This window comes from Taudactylus pleione, unplaced genomic scaffold (genome assembly GCF_031769625.1).
Source record: "Taudactylus pleione unplaced genomic scaffold, aTauple2 ptg000914l, whole genome shotgun sequence".
Taxonomy (NCBI): Eukaryota; Metazoa; Chordata; class Amphibia; order Anura; family Myobatrachidae; genus Taudactylus; species Taudactylus pleione.
The window spans coordinates 1,085,131-1,107,370 of NW_028285315.1; the positions used below are offsets into that span (position 1 = coordinate 1,085,131).

The window sequence follows — 22,240 nt, forward strand, 5'->3', positions numbered from 1 at the left end:
CCAAAATTGAACAAGTTAACAGGTAAATACTTATCTTTTCCAAAAGGATAACTTTTACTATCCACCTAAAATCTAAAAAAACTGTAACTATATGTACATCATACACATCATTGTTTATGTTGTATTTATTTTCCTATAGGAATTACATTTAGAAATGTACATTCTTTACAACATTGTCATCAATTTATTTCATGAATAGTTTAAATAGTGATCGAAATGAAAACCTCGACCACGAAGGGACTTGAAGCCTCAATCTTCTGATCCGAAATCAGACGCCTTATCCATTAGGCCACGCAGTCAACTATGTAGAAGATGTTGAACCTGAGGAAGGTGTGGTAATAGCAACCTCAAGTATAACATTCAAAATTTAGAAGTTTTTTCTAGAGGAATGTTTTGGAAAAACTTGCATATGAATTAAAAAATGAAATCCAACAACATATTTTAATGATTTATTTTGAGTGAACATTACAAAGCATACCTTTCACATAGCCTAGATTTTGTTAAATCCTTAACTTAGCAGAGAAATAACTTAACTTTTCTATATGCATGCTATAAAGTTTTATGAAAAGATTAGGGATGTAGGCATTAGAGCAATTTCTCATTGAACTATGGGTATTCTGATTTCATTGATTCCTTCTAAACATGTGAGATGTTATTTTTATATGCAAATATGCAAATAACCATTATAGTATCAATTTGGTCAATGAATTGCTTTGCAACACAGATTACCAAAATCGAACAAGTTAACAGGTAAACACTTACATTTTCCAAAAGGATTTTGAAGTTTTATGAAAATATTAGGGATGTAGTCCTTATAGCAATTTCTCATTGGACTATGGGTGTTCTGATTTCATTGATTCCTTTTAAACATGTGAGAAGTTTTTTCTAGAGGTATGTTTTAGAAAAACTTGCATATGAATTACAAAATGAAATCCAACAACATATTTTAATGATTTATTTTCAGTGAACATTACAAAGTATACCTTTCACATAGCCTAGATTTTGTTAAATCCTTAATTTAGCTGAGAAATAACTTAACTTTTCTATAGCCATGCTATAAAGTTTTATGAAAAGAATAGGGATGTAGGCTTTAGAGCAATTTCTCATTGAACTATGGGTGTTCTGATTTCAGTGATTACTTATAAACATGTGAGATGTTATTTTTATATGCAAATATGCAAATAACCATTATAGTATCAATTTGGTCAAAGAATTGCTTTGCAAAACAGATTACCAAAATCGAACAAGTTAATAGGTAAACACTTACATTTTCCAAAAGGATTTTGAAGTTTTATGAAAATATTAGGGATGTAGGCTTTATAGCAATTTCTCATTGGACTATGGGTGTTCTGATTTCATTGATTCCTGTTAAACATGTGAGAAGTTTTTTCTAGAGGTATGTTTTGGAAAAACTTGCATATGAATTACAAAATGAAATCCAACAACATATTTTAATGATTTATTTTGAGTGAACATTACAAAGTATACCTTTCACATAGCCTAGATTTTGTTAAATCCTTAACTTAGCTGAGAAATGACTTAACTTTTCTATAGGCATGCTATAAAGTTTTATGAAAAGTTTAGGGATGTAGGCTTTAGAGCAATTTCTCATTGAACTATGGGTGTTCTGATTTCATTGATTCCTTCTAAACATGTGAGATGTAATTTTTATATGCAAATATGCAAATAACCATTATAGTATCAATTTGGTCAAAGAATTGTTTTTAACACAGATTACCAAAATTGAACAAGTTAACAGGTAAATACTTACCTTTTCCAAAAGGATACCTTTTACTATACACCAAAAACCTAAAAAAAACTGTAACTATGTGTACGTCATACACATCATTGTTTATGTTGTATTTATTTTCCTATAGGAATTACATTTAGAAATGTACATTCTTTACAACTTTGTCATCCATTGAATTCATGCAGAGTTTGAAGTCACTATTTCAAATAGTGACAAAAAGATAACTTCGACCACAAAGGGACTCGAACCCTCAATCTTCTGATCTGAAGTCAGACGCCTTATCCATTAGACCACATGGTCATCTATGTAGAAGTTCTCGAACCTGTGGAAGGTGTGGTAATAGAAACCTCAAGTATAACATTCAAAATTTAGAAGTTTTTTCTAGAGGTAAGTTTTGGAAAAACTTGCATATGAATTACAAAATGAAATCCAACAATATATTTTAATGATATATTTTGAGTGAACATTACAAAGTATACCTTTCACATAGCCTAGATTTTGTTAAATCCTTAACTTAGCAGAGAAATAACATAACTTTTCTATAGGCATGCTATAAAGTTTTACAAAAAGATTAGGGATGTAGGCATTAGAGCAATTTCTCATTGAACTATGGGTGTTCTGATTTCATTGATTCCTTCTAAACATGTGAGATGTAATTTTTATATGCAGATATGCAAATAACCATTATAGTATCAATTTGGTCAAAGAATTGCTTTGCAACACAGATTACCAAAATCAAACAAGTTAACAGGTAAACACTTACATTTTCCAAAAGGATTTTTAAGTTTTATGAAAATATTAGGGATGTAGGCTTTATAGCAATTTCTCATTGGACTATGGGTGTTCAGATTTCATTGATTCCTTTTAAACATGTGAGATGTAATTTTTATATGCAGATATGCAAATATCCTTTATTGTATCAATTTGGTCAAAGAATTTTTTGCAACACAGATTACCAAAATTGAACAAGTTAACAGGTAAACATTTACCTTTTCCAAAAGGATTACTTTTACTATCCACCTAAAACCTAAAAAAACTGTAACTATGTGTACATCATACACATCATTGTTTATGTTGTATTTATATTCCTATAGTAATTACATTCTTTACAACATTGTCATCCATTTATTTCATGAAGAGTTCAAATAGTGATCAAAAAGAAGACCTCGACCACGAAGGGAATCGAAGCCTCAATCCTCTGATCCGAAGTCAGACGCCTTATCCATTAGGCCACGCAGTCAACTATGTAGAAGATGTCGAACCTGTGGAAGGTGTGGTAATAGCAACCTCAAGTATAACATTCAAAATTTAGAAGTTTTTTCTAGAAGAATGTTTTGGAAAAACTTGCATATGAATTACAAAATGAAATCCAACAACATATTTTAATGATTTATTTTGAGTGAACATTACAAAGTATACCTTTCACATAGCCTAGATTTTGTTAAATCCTTAACTTAGCTGAGAAATAACTTAACTTTTCTATATGCATGCTATAAAGTTTTATGAAAAGATTAGGGATGTAGGCATTAGAGCAATTTCTCATTGAACTATGGGTGTTCTGATTTCATTGATTCCTTCTAAACATGTGAGAGGTTATTTTTATATGCAAATATGCAAATAACCATTATGGTATCAATTTGGTCAAAGAATTGCTTTGCAACACAGATTACCAAAATCGAACAAGTTAACAGGTAAACACTTACATTTTCCAAAAGGATTTTGAAGTTTTATGAAAATATTAGGGATGTAGTCCTTATAGCAATTTCTCATTGGACTATGGGTGTTCTGATTTCATTGATTTCTTTTAAACATGTGAGAAGTTTTTTCTAGAGGTATGTTTTAGAAAAACTTGCATATGAATTACAAAATGAAATCCAACAACATATTTTAATGATTTATTTTGAGTGAACATTACAAAGTATAACTTTCACATAGCCTAGATTTTGTTAAATCCTTAACTTAGCTGAGAAATAACTTAACTTTTCTATATGCATGCTATAAAGTTTTATGAAAAGATTAGGGATGTAGGCATTAGAGCAATTTCTCATTGAACTATGGGTGTTCTGATTTCATTGATTCCTTCTAAACATGTGAGATGTATTTTTTATATGCAGATATGCAAATAACCATTATAGTATCAATTTGGTCAAAGAATTGCTTTGCAACACAGATTAGCAAAATCGAACATGTTAACAGGTAAACTCTTACATTTTCCAAAAGGATTTTTAAGTTTTATGAAAATATTAGGGATGTAGGCTTTATAGCAATTTCTCATTGGACTATGGGTGTTCTGATTTCATTGATTCCTTTAAACATGTGAGAAGTTTTTTCTAGAAGTATGTTTTGGAAAAACTTGCATATGAATTACAAAATGAAATCCAACAACATATTTTAATGATTTATTTTGAGTGAACATTACAAAGTATAACTTTCACATAGCCTAGATTTTGTTAAATCCTTAACTTAGCTGAGAGATAACTTATTTTTTCAATATGCATGCTATAAAGTTTTATGAAAAGATTAGGGATGTAGGCTTTAGAGCAATTTCTCATTGGACTATGGGTGTTCTAATTTCATTGATTCCTTTTAAACATGTGAGATATAATTTTTATATGCAGATATGCAAATATCCTTTATTGTATCAATTTGGTCAAAGAATTTTTTGCAACACAGATTACCAAAATTGAACAAGTTAACAGGTAAATACTTATCTTTTCCAAAAGGATAACTTTTACTATCCACCTAAAAGCTAAAAAAACTGTAACTATATGTACATCATACACATCATTGTTTATGTTGTATTTATTTTCCTATAGGAATTACATTTAGAAATGTACATTCTTTACAACATTGTCATCCATTTATTTCATGAATAGTGTAAATAGTGATCGAAAAGAAAACCTCAACCACGAAGGGAATCGAAGCCTCAATCCTCTGATCCGAAGTCAGACGCCTTATCCATTAGGCCACGCAGTCAACTATGTAGAAGATGTCGAACCTGTGGAAGGTGTGGTAATAGCAACCTCAAGTATAACATTCAAAATTTAGAAGTTTTTTCTAGAGGAATGTTTTGGAAAAACTTGCATATGAATTACAAAATGAAATCCAACAACATATTTTAATGATTTATTTTGAGGGAACATTACAAAGTATACCTTTCACATAGCCTAGATTTTGTTAAATCCTTAACTTAGCTGAGAAATAACTTAACTTTTCTATATGCATGCTATAAAGTTTGATGAAAAGATTAGGGATGTAGGCATTAGAGCAATTTCTCATTGAACTATGGGTGTTCTGATTTCATTGATTCCTTCTAAACATGTGAGATGTTATTTTTATATGCAAATATGCAAATAACCATTATGGTATCAATTTGGTCAAAGAATTGCTTTGCAACACAGATTACCAAAATCGAACAAGTTAACAGGTAAACACTTACATTTTCCAAAAGGATTTTGAAGTTTTATGAAAATATTAGGGATGTAGTCCTTATAGCAATTTCTCATTGGACTATGGGTTTTCTGATTTCATTGATTCCTTTTAAACATGTGAGAAGTTTTTTCTAGAGGTATGTTTTAGAAAAACTTGCATATGAATTACAAAATGAAATCCAACAATATATTTTAATGATATATTTTGAGTGAACATTACAAAGTATACCTTTCACATAGCCTAGATTTTGTTAAATCCTTAACTTAGCAGAGAAATAACATAACTTTTCTATAGGCATGCTATAAAGTTTTACAAAAAGATTAGGGATGTAGGCATTAGAGCAATTTCTCATTGAACTATGGGTGTTCTGATTTCATTGATTCCTTCTAAACATGTGAGATGTAATTTTTATATGCAGATATGCAAATAACCATTATAGTATCAATTTGGTCAAAGAATTGCTTTGCAACACAGATTACCAAAATCAAACAAGTTAACAGGTAAACACTTACATTTTCCAAAAGGATTTTTAAGTTTTATGAAAATATTAGGGATGTAGGCTTTATAGCAATTTCTCATTGGACTATGGGTGTTCAGATTTCATTGATTCCTTTTAAACATGTGAGATGTAATTTTTATATGCAGATATGCAAATATCCTTTATTGTATCAATTTGGTCAAAGAATTTTTTGCAACACAGATTACCAAAATTGAACAAGTTAACAGGTAAACATTTACCTTTTCCAAAAGGATTACTTTTACTATCCACCTAAAACCTAAAAAAACTGTAACTATGTGTACATCATACACATCATTGTTTATGTTGTATTTATATTCCTATAGTAATTACATTCTTTACAACATTGTCATCCATTTATTTCATGAAGAGTTCAAATAGTGATCAAAAAGAAGACCTCGACCACGAAGGGAATCGAAGCCTCAATCCTCTGATCCGAAGTCAGACGCCTTATCCATTAGGCCACGCAGTCAACTATGTAGAAGATGTCGAACCTGTGGAAGGTGTGGTAATAGCAACCTCAAGTATAACATTCAAAATTTAGAAGTTTTTTCTAGAAGAATGTTTTGGAAAAACTTGCATATGAATTACAAAATGAAATCCAACAACATATTTTAATGATTTATTTTGAGTGAACATTACAAAGTATACCTTTCACATAGCCTAGATTTTGTTAAATCCTTAACTTAGCTGAGAAATAACTTAACTTTTCTATATGCATGCTATAAAGTTTTATGAAAAGATTAGGGATGTAGGCATTAGAGCAATTTCTCATTGAACTATGGGTGTTCTGATTTCATTGATTCCTTCTAAACATGTGAGATGTTATTTTTATATGCAAATATGCAAATAACCATTATGGTATCAATTTGGTCAAAGAATTGCTTTGCAACACAGATTACCAAAATCGAACAAGTTAACAGGTAAACACTTACATTTTCCAAAAGGATTTTGAAGTTTTATGAAAATATTAGGGATGTAGTCCTTATAGCAATTTCTCATTGGACTATGGGTGTTCTGATTTCATTGATTTCTTTTAAACATGTGAGAAGTTTTTTCTAGAGGTATGTTTTAGAAAAACTTGCATATGAATTACAAAATGAAATCCAACAACATATTTTAATGATTTATTTTGAGTGAACATTACAAAGTATAACTTTCACATAGCCTAGATTTTGTTAAATCCTTAACTTAGCTGAGAAATAACTTAACTTTTCTATATGCATGCTATAAAGTTTTATGAAAAGATTAGGGATGTAGGCATTAGAGCAATTTCTCATTGAACTATGGGTGTTCTGATTTCATTGATTCCTTCTAAACATGTGAGATGTATTTTTTATATGCAGATATGCAAATAACCATTATAGTATCAATTTGGTCAAAGAATTGCTTTGCAACACAGATTAGCAAAATCGAACATGTTAACAGGTAAACTCTTACATTTTCCAAAAGGATTTTTAAGTTTTATGAAAATATTAGGGATGTAGGCTTTATAGCAATTTCTCATTGGACTATGGGTGTTCTGATTTCATTGATTCCTTTAAACATGTGAGAAGTTTTTTCTAGAAGTATGTTTTGGAAAAACTTGCATATGAATTACAAAATGAAATCCAACAACATATTTTAATGATTTATTTTGAGTGAACATTACAAAGTATAACTTTCACATAGCCTAGATTTTGTTAAATCCTTAACTTAGCTGAGAGATAACTTATTTTTTCAATATGCATGCTATAAAGTTTTATGAAAAGATTAGGGATGTAGGCTTTAGAGCAATTTCTCATTGGACTATGGGTGTTCTAATTTCATTGATTCCTTTTAAACATGTGAGATATAATTTTTATATGCAGATATGCAAATATCCTTTATTGTATCAATTTGGTCAAATAATTTTTTGCAACACAGATTACCAAAATTGAACAAGTTAACAGGTAAATACTTATCTTTTCCAAAAGGATAACTTTTACTATCCACCTAAAAGCTAAAAAAACTGTAACTATATGTACATCATACACATCATTGTTTATGTTGTATTTATTTTCCTATAGGAATTACATTTAGAAATGTACATTCTTTACAACATTGTCATCCATTTATTTCATGAATAGTTTAAATAGTGATCGAAAAGAAAACCTCAACCACGAAGGGAATCGAAGCCTCAATCCTCTGATCCGAAGTCAGACGCCTTATCCATTAGGCCACGCAGTCAACTATGTAGAAGATGTCGAACCTGTGGAAGGTGTGGTAATAGCAACCTCAAGTATAACATTCAAAATTTAGAAGTTTTTTCTAGAGGAATGTTTTGGAAAAACTTGCATATGAATTACAAAATGAAATCCAACAACATATTTTAATGATTTATTTTGAGTGAACATTACAAAGTATACCTTTCACATAGCCTAGATTTTGTTAAATCCTTAACTTAGCTGAGAAATAACTTAACTTTTCTATATGCATGCTATAAAGTTTGATGAAAAGATTAGGGATGTAGGCATTAGAGCAATTTCTCATTGAACTATGGGTGTTCTGATTTCATTGATTCCTTCTAAACATGTGAGATGTTATTTTTATATGCAAATATGCAAATAACCATTATGGTATCAATTTGGTCAAAGAATTGCTTTGCAACACAGATTACCAAAATCGAACAAGTTAACAGGTAAACACTTACATTTTCCAAAAGGATTTTGAAGTTTTATGAAAATATTAGGGATGTAGTCCTTATAGCAATTTCTCATTGGACTATGGGTTTTCTGATTTCATTGATTCCTTTTAAACATGTGAGAAGTTTTTTCTAGAGGTATGTTTTAGAAAAACTTGCATATGAATTACAAAATGAAATCCAACAATATATTTTAATGATATATTTTGAGTGAACATTACAAAGTATACCTTTCACATAGCCTAGATTTTGTTAAATCCTTAACTTAGCAGAGAAATAACATAACTTTTCTATAGGCATGCTATAAAGTTTTACAAAAAGATTAGGGATGTAGGCATTAGAGCAATTTCTCATTGAACTATGGGTGTTCTGATTTCATTGATTCCTTCTAAACATGTGAGATGTAATTTTTATATGCAGATATGCAAATAACCATTATAGTATCAATTTGGTCAAAGAATTGCTTTGCAACACAGATTACCAAAATCAAACAAGTTAACAGGTAAACACTTACATTTTCCAAAAGGATTTTTAAGTTTTATGAAAATATTAGGGATGTAGGCTTTATAGCAATTTCTCATTGGACTATGGGTGTTCAGATTTCATTGATTCCTTTTAAACATGTGAGATGTAATTTTTATATGCAGATATGCAAATATCCTTTATTGTATCAATTTGGTCAAAGAATTTTTTGCAACACAGATTACCAAAATTGAACAAGTTAACAGGTAAACATTTACCTTTTCCAAAAGGATTACTTTTACTATCCACCTAAAACCTAAAAAAACTGTAACTATGTGTACATCATACACATCATTGTTTATGTTGTATTTATATTCCTATAGTAATTACATTCTTTACAACATTGTCATCCATTTATTTCATGAAGAGTTCAAATAGTGATCAAAAAGAAGACCTCGACCACGAAGGGAATCGAAGCCTCAATCCTCTGATCCGAAGTCAGACGCCTTATCCATTAGGCCACGCAGTCAACTATGTAGAAGATGTCGAACCTGTGGAAGGTGTGGTAATAGCAACCTCAAGTATAACATTCAAAATTTAGAAGTTTTTTCTAGAAGAATGTTTTGGAAAAACTTGCATATGAATTACAAAATGAAATCCAACAACATATTTTAATGATTTATTTTGAGTGAACATTACAAAGTATACCTTTCACATAGCCTAGATTTTGTTAAATCCTTAACTTAGCTGAGAAATAACTTAACTTTTCTATATGCATGCTATAAAGTTTTATGAAAAGATTAGGGATGTAGGCATTAGAGCAATTTCTCATTGAACTATGGGTGTTCTGATTTCATTGATTCCTTCTAAACATGTGAGATGTTATTTTTATATGCAAATATGCAAATAACCATTATGGTATCAATTTGGTCAAAGAATTGCTTTGCAACACAGATTACCAAAATCGAACAAGTTAACAGGTAAACACTTACATTTTCCAAAAGGATTTTGAAGTTTTATGAAAATATTAGGGATGTAGTCCTTATAGCAATTTCTCATTGGACTATGGGTTTTCTGATTTCATTGATTCCTTTTAAACATGTGAGAAGTTTTTTCTAGGGGTATGTTTTAGAAAAACTTGCATATGAATTACAAAATGAAATCCAACAACATATTTTAATGATTTATTTTGAGTGAACATTACAAAGTATACCTTTCACATAGCCTAGATTTTGTTAAATCCTTAACTTAGCTGAGAAATAACTTAACTTTTCTATATGCATGCTATAAAGTTTTATGAAAAGATTAGGGATGTAGGCTTTAGAGCAATTTCTCATTGAACTATGGGTGTTCTGATTTCATTGATTCCTTCTAAACATGTGAGATGTAATTTTTATATGCAAATATGCAAATAACCATTATAGTATCAATTTGGTCAAAGAATTGTTTTTAACACAGATTACCAAAATTGAACAAGTTAACAGGTAAATACTTACCTTTTCCAAAAGGATACCTTTTACTATACACCAAAAACCTAAAAAAAACTGTAACTATGTGTACGTCATACACATCATTGTTTATGTTGTATTTATTTTCCTATAGGAATTACATTTAGAAATGTACATTCTTTACAACTTTGTCATCCATTGAATTCATGCAGAGTTTGAAGATTTCAAATAGTGACAAAAAGATAACTTCGACCACGAAGGGACTCGAACCCTTAATCTTCTGATCTGAAGTCAGACGCCTTATCCATTAGACCACGTGGTCATCTATGTAGAAGTTCTCGAACCTGTGGAAGGTGTGGTAATAGAAACCTCAAGTATAACATTCAAAATTTAGAAGTTTTTTCTAGAGGTAAGTTTTGGAAAAACTTGCATATGAATTACAAAATGAAATCCAACAATATATTTTAATGATATATTTTGAGTGAACATTACAAAGTATACCTTTCACATAGCCTAGATTTTGTTAAATCCTTAACTTAGCAGAGAAATAACATAACTTTTCTATAGGCATGCTATAAAGTTTTACAAAAAGATTAGGGATGTAGGCATTAGAGCAATTTCTCATTGAACTATGGGTGTTCTGATTTCATTGATTCCTTCTAAACATGTGAGATGTAATTTTTATATGCAGATATGCAAATAACCATTATAGAATCAATTTGGTCAAAGAATTGCTTTGCAACACAGATTACCAAAATCAAACAAGTTAACAGGTAAACACTTACATTTTCCAAAAGGATTTTTAAGTTTTATGAAAATATTAGGGATGTAGGCTTTATAGCAATTTCTCATTGGACTATGGGTGTTCAGATTTCATTGATTCCTTTTAAACATGTGAGATGTAATTTTTATATGCAGATATGCAAATATCCTTTATTGTATCAATTTGGTCAAAGAATTTTTTGCAACACAGATTACCAAAATTGAACAAGTTAACAGGTAAACATTTACCTTTTCCAAAAGGATTACTTTTACTATCCACCTAAAACCTAAAAAAACTGTAACTATGTGTACATCATACACATCATTGTTTATGTTGTATTTATATTCCTATAGTAATTACATTCTTTACAACATTGTCATCCATTTATTTCATGAAGAGTTCAAATAGTGATCAAAAAGAAGACCTCGACCACGAAGGGAATCGAAGCCTCAATCCTCTGATCCGAAGTCAGACGCCTTATCCATTAGGCCACGCAGTCAACTATGTAGAAGATGTTGAACCTGTGGAAGGTGTGGTAATAGCAACCTCAAGTATAACATTCAAAATTTAGAAGTTTTTTCTAGAAGAATGTTTTGGAAAAACTTGCATATGAATTACAAAATGAAATCCAACAACATATTTTAATGATTTATTTTGAGTGAACATTACAAAGTATACCTTTCACATAGCCTAGATTTTGTTAAATCCTTAACTTAGCTGAGAAATAACTTAACTTTTCTATATGCATGCTATAAAGTTTTATGAAAAGATTAGGGATGTAGGCATTAGAGCAATTTCTCATTGAACTATGGGTGTTCTGATTTCATTGATTCCTTCTAAACATGTGAGATGTTATTTTTATATGCAAATATGCAAATAACCATTATGGTATCAATTTGGTCAAAGAATTGCTTTGCAACACAGATTACCAAAATCGAACAAGTTAACAGGTAAACACTTACATTTTCCAAAAGGATTTTGAAGTTTTATGAAAATATTAGGGATGTAGTCCTTATAGCAATTTCTCATTGGACTATTGGTGTTCTGATTTCATTGATTCCTTTTAAACATGTGAGAAGTTTTTTCTAGAGGTATGTTTTAGAAAAACTTGCATATGAATTACAAAATGAAATCCAACAACATATTTTAATGATTTATTTTGAGTGAACATTACAAAGTATAACTTTCACATAGCCTAGATTTTGTTAAATCCTTAACTTAGCTGAGAAATAACTTAACTTTTCTATATGCATGCTATAAAGTTTTATGAAAAGATTAGGGATGTAGGCATTAGAGCAATTTCTCATTGAACTATGGGTGTTCTGATTTCATTGATTCCTTCTAAACATGTGAGATGTATTTTTTATATGCAGATATGCAAATAACCATTATAGTATCAATTTGGTCAAAGAATTGCTTTGCAACACAGATTACCAAAATCGAACATGTTAACAGGTAAACTCTTACATTTTCCAAAAGGATTTTTAAGTTTTATGAAAATATTAGGGATGTAGGCTTTATAGCAATTTCTCATTGGACTATGGGTGTTCTGATTTCATTGATTCCTTTAAACATGTGAGAAGTTTTTTCTAGAAGTATGTTTTGGAAAAACTTGCATATGAATTACAAAATGAAATCCAACAACATATTTTAATGATTTATTTTGAGTGAACATTACAAAGTATAACTTTCACATAGCCTAGATTTTGTTAAATCCTTAACTTAGCTGAGAGATAACTTATTTTTTCAATATGCATGCTATAAAGTTTTATGAAAAGATTAGGGATGTAGGCTTTAGAGCAATTTCTCATTGGACTATGGGTGTTCTAATTTCATTGATTCCTTTTAAACATGTGAGATATAATTTTTATATGCAGATATGCAAATATCCTTTATTGTATCAATTTGGTCAAAGAATTTTTTGCAACACAGATTACCAAAATTGAACAAGTTAACAGGTAAATACTTATCTTTTCCAAAAGGATAACTTTTACTATCCACCTAAAAGCTAAAAAAACTGTAACTATATGTACATCATACACATCATTGTTTATGTTGTATTTATTTTCCTATAGGAATTACATTTAGAAATGTACATTCTTTACAACATTGTCATCCATTTATTTCATGAATAGTTTAAATAGTGATCGAAAAGAAAACCTCAACCACGAAGGGAATCGAAGCCTCAATCCTCTGATCCGAAGTCAGACGCCTTATCCATTAGGCCACGCAGTCAACTATGTAGAAGATGTCGAACCTGTGGAAGGTGTGGTAATAGCAACCTCAAGTATAACATTCAAAATTTAGAAGTTTTTTCTAGAGGAATGTTTTGGAAAAACTTGCATATGAATTACAAAATGAAATCCAACAACATATTTTAATGATTTATTTTGAGTGAACATTACAAAGTATACCTTTCACATAGCCTAGATTTTGTTAAATCCTTAACTTAGCTGAGAAATAACTTAACTTTTCTATATGCATGCTATAAAGTTTGATGAAAAGATTAGGGATGTAGGCATTAGAGCAATTTCTCATTGAACTATGGGTGTTCTGATTTCATTGATTCCTTCTAAACATGTGAGATGTTATTTTTATATGCAAATATGCAAATAACCATTATGGTATCAATTTGGTCAAAGAATTGCTTTGCAACACAGATTACCAAAATCGAACAAGTTAACAGGTAAACACTTACATTTTCCAAAAGGATTTTGAAGTTTTATGAAAATATTAGGGATGTAGTCCTTATAGCAATTTCTCATTGGACTATGGGTTTTCTGATTTCATTGATTCCTTTTAAACATGTGAGAAGTTTTTTCTAGAGGTATGTTTTAGAAAAATTTGCATATGAATTACAAAATGAAATCCAACAATATATTTTAATGATATATTTTGAGTGAACATTACAAAGTATACCTTTCACATAGCCTAGATTTTGTTAAATCCTTAACTTAGCAGAGAAATAACATAACTTTTCTATAGGCATGCTATAAAGTTTTACAAAAAGATTAGGGATGTAGGCATTAGAGCAATTTCTCATTGAACTATGGGTGTTCTGATTTCATTGATTCCTTCTAAACATGTGAGATGTAATTTTTATATGCAGATATGCAAATAACCATTATAGTATCAATTTGGTCAAAGAATTGCTTTGCAACACAGATTACCAAAATCAAACAAGTTAACAGGTAAACACTTACATTTTCCAAAAGGATTTTTAAGTTTTATGAAAATATTAGGGATGTAGGCTTTATAGCAATTTCTCATTGGACTATGGGTGTTCAGATTTCATTGATTCCTTTTAAACATGTGAGATGTAATTTTTATATGCAGATATGCAAATATCCTTTATTGTATCAATTTGGTCAAAGAATTTTTTGCAACACAGATTACCAAAATTGAACAAGTTAACAGGTAAACATTTACCTTTTCCAAAAGGATTACTTTTACTATCCACCTAAAACCTAAAAAAACTGTAACTATGTGTACATCATACACATCATTGTTTATGTTGTATTTATATTCCTATAGTAATTACATTCTTTACAACATTGTCATCCATTTATTTCATGAAGAGTTCAAATAGTGATCAAAAAGAAGACCTCGACCACGAAGGGAATCGAAGCCTCAATCCTCTGATCCGAAGTCAGACGCCTTATCCATTAGGCCACGCAGTCAACTATGTAGAAGATGTCGAACCTGTGGAAGGTGTGGTAATAGCAACCTCAAGTATAACATTCAAAATTTAGAAGTTTTTTCTAGAAGAATGTTTTGGAAAAACTTGCATATGAATTACAAAATGAAATCCAACAACATATTTTAATGATTTATTTTGAGTGAACATTACAAAGTATACCTTTCACATAGCCTAGATTTTGTTAAATCCTTAACTTAGCTGAGAAATAACTTAACTTTTCTATATGCATGCTATAAAGTTTTATGAAAAGATTAGGGATGTAGGCATTAGAGCAATTTCTCATTGAACTATGGGTGTTCTGATTTCATTGATTCCTTCTAAACATGTGAGATGTTATTTTTATATGCAAATATGCAAATAACCATTATGGTATCAATTTGGTCAAAGAATTGCTTTGCAACACAGATTACCAAAATCGAACAAGTTAACAGGTAAACACTTACATTTTCCAAAAGGATTTTGAAGTTTTATGAAAATATTAGGGATGTAGTCCTTATAGCAATTTCTCATTGGACTATGGGTGTTCTGATTTCATTGATTTCTTTTAAACATGTGAGAAGTTTTTTCTAGAGGTATGTTTTAGAAAAACTTGCATATGAATTACAAAATGAAATCCAACAACATATTTTAATGATTTATTTTGAGTGAACATTACAAAGTATAACTTTCACATAGCCTAGATTTTGTTAAATCCTTAACTTAGCTGAGAAATAACTTAACTTTTCTATATGCATGCTATAAAGTTTTATGAAAAGATTAGGGATGTAGGCATTAGAGCAATTTCTCATTGAACTATGGGTGTTCTGATTTCATTGATTCCTTCTAAACATGTGAGATGTATTTTTTATATGCAGATATGCAAATAACCATTATAGTATCAATTTGGTCAAAGAATTGCTTTGCAACACAGATTAGCAAAATCGAACATGTTAACAGGTAAACTCTTACATTTTCCAAAAGGATTTTTAAGTTTTATGAAAATATTAGGGATGTAGGCTTTATAGCAATTTCTCATTGGACTATGGGTGTTCTGATTTCATTGATTCCTTTAAACATGTGAGAAGTTTTTTCTAGAAGTATGTTTTGGAAAAACTTGCATATGAATTACAAAATGAAATCCAACAACATATTTTAATGATTTATTTTGAGTGAACATTACAAAGTATAACTTTCACATAGCCTAGATTTTGTTAAATCCTTAACTTAGCTGAGAGATAACTTATTTTTTCAATATGCATGCTATAAAGTTTTATGAAAAGATTAGGGATGTAGGCTTTAGAGCAATTTCTCATTGGACTATGGGTGTTCTAATTTCATTGATTCCTTTTAAACATGTGAGATATAATTTTTATATGCAGATATGCAAATATCCTTTATTGTATCAATTTGGTCAAAGAATTTTTTGCAACACAGATTACCAAAATTGAACAAGTTAACAGGTAAATACTTATCTTTTCCAAAAGGATAACTTTTACTATCCACCTAAAAGCTAAAAAAACTGTAACTATATGTACATCATACACATCATTGTTTATGTTGTATTTATTTTCCTATAGGAATTACATTTAGAAATGTACATTCTTTACAACATTGTCATCCATTTATTTCATGAATAGTTTAAATAGTGATCGAAAAGAAAACCTCAACCACGAAGGGAATCGAAGCCTCAATCCTCTGATCCGAAGTCAGACGCCTTATCCATTAGGCCACGCAGTCAACTATGTAGAAGATGTCGAACCTGTGGAAGGTGTGGTAATAGCAACCTCAAGTATAACATTCAAAATTTAGAAGTTTTTTCTAGAGGAATGTTTTGGAAAAACTTGCATATGAATTACAAAATGAAATCCAACAACATATTTTAATGATTTATTTTGAGTGAACATTACAAAGTATACCTTTCACATAGCCTAGATTTTGTTAAATCCTTAACTTAGCTGAGAAATAACTTAACTTTTCTATATGCATGCTATAAAGTTTGATGAAAAGATTAGGGATGTAGGCATTAGAGCAATTTCTCATTGAACTATGGGTGTTCTGATTTCATTGATTCCTTCTAAACATGTGAGATGTTATTTTTATATGCAAATATGCAAATAACCATTATGGTATCAATTTGGTCAAAGAATTGCTTTGCAACACAGATTACCAAAATCGAACAAGTTAACAGGTAAACACTTACATTTTCCAAAAGGATTTTGAAGTTTTATGAAAATATTAGGGATGTAGTCCTTATAGCAATTTCTCATTGGACTATGGGTTTTCTGATTTCATTGATTCCTTTTAAACATGTGAGAAGTTTTTTCTAGAGGTATGTTTTAGAAAAACTTGCATATGAATTACAAAATGAAATCCAACAATATATTTTAATGATATATTTTGAGTGAACATTACAAAGTATACCTTTCACATAGCCTAGATTTTGTTAAATCCTTAACTTAGCAGAGAAATAACATAACTTTTCTATAGGCATGCTATAAAGTTTTACAAAAAGATTAGGGATGTAGGCATTAGAGCAATTTCTCATTGAACTATGGGTGTTCTGATTTCATTGATTCCTTCTAAACATGTGAGATGTAATTTTTATATGCAGATATGCAAATAACCATTATAGTATCAATTTGGTCAAAGAATTGCTTTGCAACACAGATTACCAAAATCAAACAAGTTAACAGGTAAACACTTACATTTTCCAAAAGGATTTTTAAGTTTTATGAAAATATTAGGGATGTAGGCTTTATAGCAATTTCTCATTGGACTATGGGTGTTCAGATTTCATTGATTCCTTTTAAACATGTGAGATGTAATTTTTATATGCAGATATGCAAATATCCTTTATTGTATCAATTTGGTCAAAGAATTTTTTGCAACACAGATTACCAAAATTGAACAAGTTAACAGGTAAACATTTACCTTTTCCAAAAGGATTACTTTTACTATCCACCTAAAACCTAAAAAAACTGTAACTATGTGTACATCATACACATCATTGTTTATGTTGTATTTATATTCCTATAGTAATTACATTCTTTACAACATTGTCATCCATTTATTTCATGAAGAGTTCAAATAGTGATCAAAAAGAAGACCTCGACCACGAAGGGAATCGAAGCCTCAATCCTCTGATCCGAAGTCAGACGCCTTATCCATTAGGCCACGCAGTCAACTATGTAGAAGATGTCGAACCTGTGGAAGGTGTGGTAATAGCAACCTCAAGTATAACATTCAAAATTTAGAAGTTTTTTCTAGAAGAATGTTTTGGAAAAACTTGCATATGAATTACAAAATGAAATCCAACAACATATTTTAATGATTTATTTTGAGTGAACATTACAAAGTATACCTTTCACATAGCCTAGATTTTGTTAAATCCTTAACTTAGCTGAGAAATAACTTAACTTTTCTATATGCATGCTATAAAGTTTTATGAAAAGATTAGGGATGTAGGCATTAGAGCAATTTCTCATTGAACTATGGGTGTTCTGATTTCATTGATTCCTTCTAAACATGTGAGATGTTATTTTTATATGCAAATATGCAAATAACCATTATGGTATCAATTTGGTCAAAGAATTGCTTTGCAACACAGATTACCAAAATCGAACAAGTTAACAGGTAAACACTTACATTTTCCAAAAGGATTTTGAAGTTTTATGAAAATATTAGGGATGTAGTCCTTATAGCAATTTCTCATTGGACTATGGGTTTTCTGATTTCATTGATTCCTTTTAAACATGTGAGAAGTTTTTTCTAGAGGTATGTTTTAGAAAAACTTGCATATGAATTACAAAATGAAATCCAACAACATATTTTAATGATTTATTTTGAGTGAACATTACAAAGTATACCTTTCACATAGCCTAGATTTTGTTAAATCCTTAACTTAGCTGAGAAATAACTTAACTTTTCTATATGCATGCTATAAAGTTTTATGAAAAGATTAGGGATGTAGGCTTTAGAGCAATTTCTCATTGAACTATGGGTGTTCTGATTTCATTGATTCCTTCTAAACATGTGAGATGTAATTTTTATATGCAAATATGCAAATAACCATTATAGTATCAATTTGGTCAAAGAATTGTTTTTAACACAGATTACCAAAATTGAACAAGTTAACAGGTAAATACTTACCTTTTCCAAAAGGATACCTTTTACTATACACCAAAAACCTAAAAAAAACTGTAACTATGTGTACGTCATACACATCATTGTTTATGTTGTATTTATTTTCCTATAGGAATTACATTTAGAAATGTACATTCTTTACAACTTTGTCATCCATTGAATTCATGCAGAGTTTGAAGATTTCAAATAGTGACAAAAAGATAACTTCGACCACGAAGGGACTCGAACCCTTAATCTTCTGATCTGAAGTCAGACGCCTTATCCATTAGACCACGTGGTCATCTATGTAGAAGTTCTCGAACCTGTGGAAGGTGTGGTAATAGAAACCTCAAGTATAACATTCAAAATTTAGAAGTTTTTTCTAGAGGTAAGTTTTGGAAAAACTTGCATATGAATTACAAAATGAAATCCAACAATATATTTTAATGATATATTTTGAGTGAACATTACAAAGTATACCTTTCACATAGCCTAGATTTTGTTAAATCCTTAACTTAGCAGAGAAATAACATAACTTTTCTATAGGCATGCTATAAAGTTTTACAAAAAGATTAGGGATGTAGGCATTAGAGCAATTTCTCATTGAACTATGGGTGTTCTGATTTCATTGATTCCTTCTAAACATGTGAGATGTAATTTTTATATGCAGATATGCAAATAACCATTATAGAATCAATTTGGTCAAAGAATTGCTTTGCAACACAGATTACCAAAATCAAACAAGTTAACAGGTAAACACTTACATTTTCCAAAAGGATTTTTAAGTTTTATGAAAATATTAGGGATGTAGGCTTTATAGCAATTTCTCATTGGACTATGGGTGTTCAGATTTCATTGATTCCTTTTAAACATGTGAGATGTAATTTTTATATGCAGATATGCAAATATCCTTTATTGTATCAATTTGGTCAAAGAATTTTTTGCAACACAGATTACCAAAATTGAACAAGTTAACAGGTAAACATTTACCTTTTCCAAAAGGATTACTTTTACTATCCACCTAAAACCTAAAAAAACTGTAACTATGTGTACATCATACACATCATTGTTTATGTTGTATTTATATTCCTATAGTAATTACATTCTTTACAACATTGTCATCCATTTATTTCATGAAGAGTTCAAATAGTGATCAAAAAGAAGACCTCGACCACGAAGGGAATCGAAGCCTCAATCCTCTGATCCGAAGTCAGACGCCTTATCCATTAGGCCACGCAGTCAACTATGTAGAAGATGTCGAACCTGTGGAAGGTGTGGTAATAGCAACCTCAAGTATAACATTCAAAATTTAGAAGTTTTTTCTAGAAGAATGTTTTGGAAAAACTTGCATATGAATTACAAAATGAAATCCAACAACATATTTTAATGATTTATTTTGAGTGAACATTACAAAGTATACCTTTCACATAGCCTAGATTTTGTTAAATCCTTAACTTAGCTGAGAAATAACTTAACTTTTCTATATGCATGCTATAAAGTTTGATGAAAAGATTAGGGATGTAGGCATTAGAGCAATTTCTCATTGAACTATGGGTGTTCTGATTTCATTGATTCCTTCTAAACATGTGAGATGTTATTTTTATATGCAAATATGCAAATAACCATTATGGTATCAATTTGGTCAAAGAATTGCTTTGCAACACAGATTACCAAAATCGAACAAGTTAACAGGTAAACACTTACATTTTCCAAAAGGATTTTGAAGTTTTATGAAAATATTAGGGATGTAGTCCTTATAGCAATTTCTCATTGGACTATTGGTGTTCTGATTTCATTGATTCCTTTTAAACATGTGAGAAGTTTTTTCTAGAGGTATGTTTTAGAAAAACTTGCATATGAATTACAAAATGAAATCCAACAACATATTTTAATGATTTATTTTGAGTGAACATTACAAAGTATAACTTTCACATAGCCTAGATTTTGTTAAATCCTTAACTTAGCTGAGAAATAACTTAACTTTTCTATATACATGCTATAAAGTTTTATGAAAAGATTAGGGATGTAGGCATTAGAGCAATTTCTCATTGAACTATGGGTGTTCTGATTTCATTGATTCCTTCTAAACATGTGAGATGTATTTTTTATATGCAGATATGCAAATAAGCATTATAGTATCAATTTGGTCAAAGAATTGCTTTGCAACACAGATTACCAAAATCGAACATGTTAACAGGTAAACTCTTACATTTTCCAAAAGGATTTTTAAGTTTTATGAAAATATTAGGGATGTAGGCTTTATAGCAATTTCTCATTGGACTATGGGTGTTCTGATTTCATTGATTCCTTTAAACATGTGAGAAGTTTTTTCTAGAAGTATGTTTTGGAAAAACTTGCATATGAATTACAAAATGAAATCCAACAACATATTTTAATGATTTATTTTGAGTGAACATTACAAAGTATAACTTTCACAAAGCCTAGATTTTGTTAAATCCTTAACTTAGCTGAGAGATAACTTATTTTTTCAATATGCATGCTATAAAGTTTTATGAAAAGATTAGGGATGTAGGCTTTAGAGCAATTTCTCATTGGACTATGGGTGTTCTAATTTCATTGATTCCTTTTAAACATGTGAGATATAATTTTTATATGCAGATATGCAAATATCCTTTATTGTATCAATTTGGTCAAAGAATTTTTTGCAACACAGATTACCAAAATTGAACAAGTTAACAGGTAAATACTTATCTTTTCCAAAAGGATAACTTTTACTATCCACCTAAAAGCTAAAAAAACTGTAACTATATGTACATCATACACATCATTGTTTATGTTGTATTTATTTTCCTATAGGAATTACATTTAGAAATGTACATTCTTTACAACATTGTCATCCATTTATTTCATGAATAGTTTAAATAGTGATCGAAAAGAAAACCTCAACCACGAAGGGAATCGAAGCCTCAATCCTCTGATCCGAAGTCAGACGCCTTATCCATTAGGCCACGCAGTCAACTATGTAGAAGATGTCGAACCTGTGGAAGGTGTGGTAATAGCAACCTCAAGTATAACATTCAAAATTTAGAAGTTTTTTCTAGAGGAATGTTTTGGAAAAACTTGCATATGAATTACAAAATGAAATCCAACAACATATTTTAATGATTTATTTTGAGTGAACATTACAAAGTATACCTTTCACATAGCCTAGATTTTGTTAAATCCTTAACTTAGCTGAGAAATAACTTAACTTTTCTATATGCATGCTATAAAGTTTGATGAAAAGATTAGGGATGTAGGCATTAGAGCAATTTCTCATTGAACTATGGGTGTTCTGATTTCATTGATTCCTTCTAAACATGTGAGATGTTATTTTTATATGCAAATATGCAAATAACCATTATGGTATCAATTTGGTCAAAGAATTGCTTTGCAACACAGATT

At 29.9% G+C, this 22,240-nt stretch overlaps 8 non-coding genes across 8 annotated transcripts; all 8 read right to left on the reverse strand.

The window, feature by feature from the left end:
* Nucleotides 1-226: 226 nt before the first annotated feature.
* TRNAR-UCG (transfer RNA arginine (anticodon UCG)) lies at nucleotides 227-299 on the reverse strand. Its single transcript has one exon. It is a non-coding gene; the product is annotated as a tRNA-Arg (tRNA).
* A 2,618-nt stretch (nucleotides 300-2,917) lies between these two features.
* TRNAR-UCG (transfer RNA arginine (anticodon UCG)) lies at nucleotides 2,918-2,990 on the reverse strand. The gene has a single exon. It is a non-coding gene; the product is annotated as a tRNA-Arg (tRNA).
* A 3,108-nt stretch (nucleotides 2,991-6,098) lies between these two features.
* On the reverse strand, nucleotides 6,099-6,171 carry TRNAR-UCG (transfer RNA arginine (anticodon UCG)). The gene has a single exon. It is a non-coding gene; the product is annotated as a tRNA-Arg (tRNA).
* Nucleotides 6,172-9,279: 3,108 nt separating this feature from the next.
* Nucleotides 9,280-9,352, reverse strand: TRNAR-UCG (transfer RNA arginine (anticodon UCG)). The gene has a single exon. It is a non-coding gene; the product is annotated as a tRNA-Arg (tRNA).
* A 2,108-nt stretch (nucleotides 9,353-11,460) lies between these two features.
* Nucleotides 11,461-11,533, reverse strand: TRNAR-UCG (transfer RNA arginine (anticodon UCG)). Its single transcript has one exon. It is a non-coding gene; the product is annotated as a tRNA-Arg (tRNA).
* Nucleotides 11,534-14,641: 3,108 nt separating this feature from the next.
* On the reverse strand, nucleotides 14,642-14,714 carry TRNAR-UCG (transfer RNA arginine (anticodon UCG)). The gene has a single exon. It is a non-coding gene; the product is annotated as a tRNA-Arg (tRNA).
* Nucleotides 14,715-17,822: 3,108 nt separating this feature from the next.
* On the reverse strand, nucleotides 17,823-17,895 carry TRNAR-UCG (transfer RNA arginine (anticodon UCG)). Its single transcript has one exon. It is a non-coding gene; the product is annotated as a tRNA-Arg (tRNA).
* Nucleotides 17,896-20,003: 2,108 nt separating this feature from the next.
* On the reverse strand, nucleotides 20,004-20,076 carry TRNAR-UCG (transfer RNA arginine (anticodon UCG)). Its single transcript has one exon. It is a non-coding gene; the product is annotated as a tRNA-Arg (tRNA).
* Nucleotides 20,077-22,240: the final 2,164 nt, after the last annotated feature.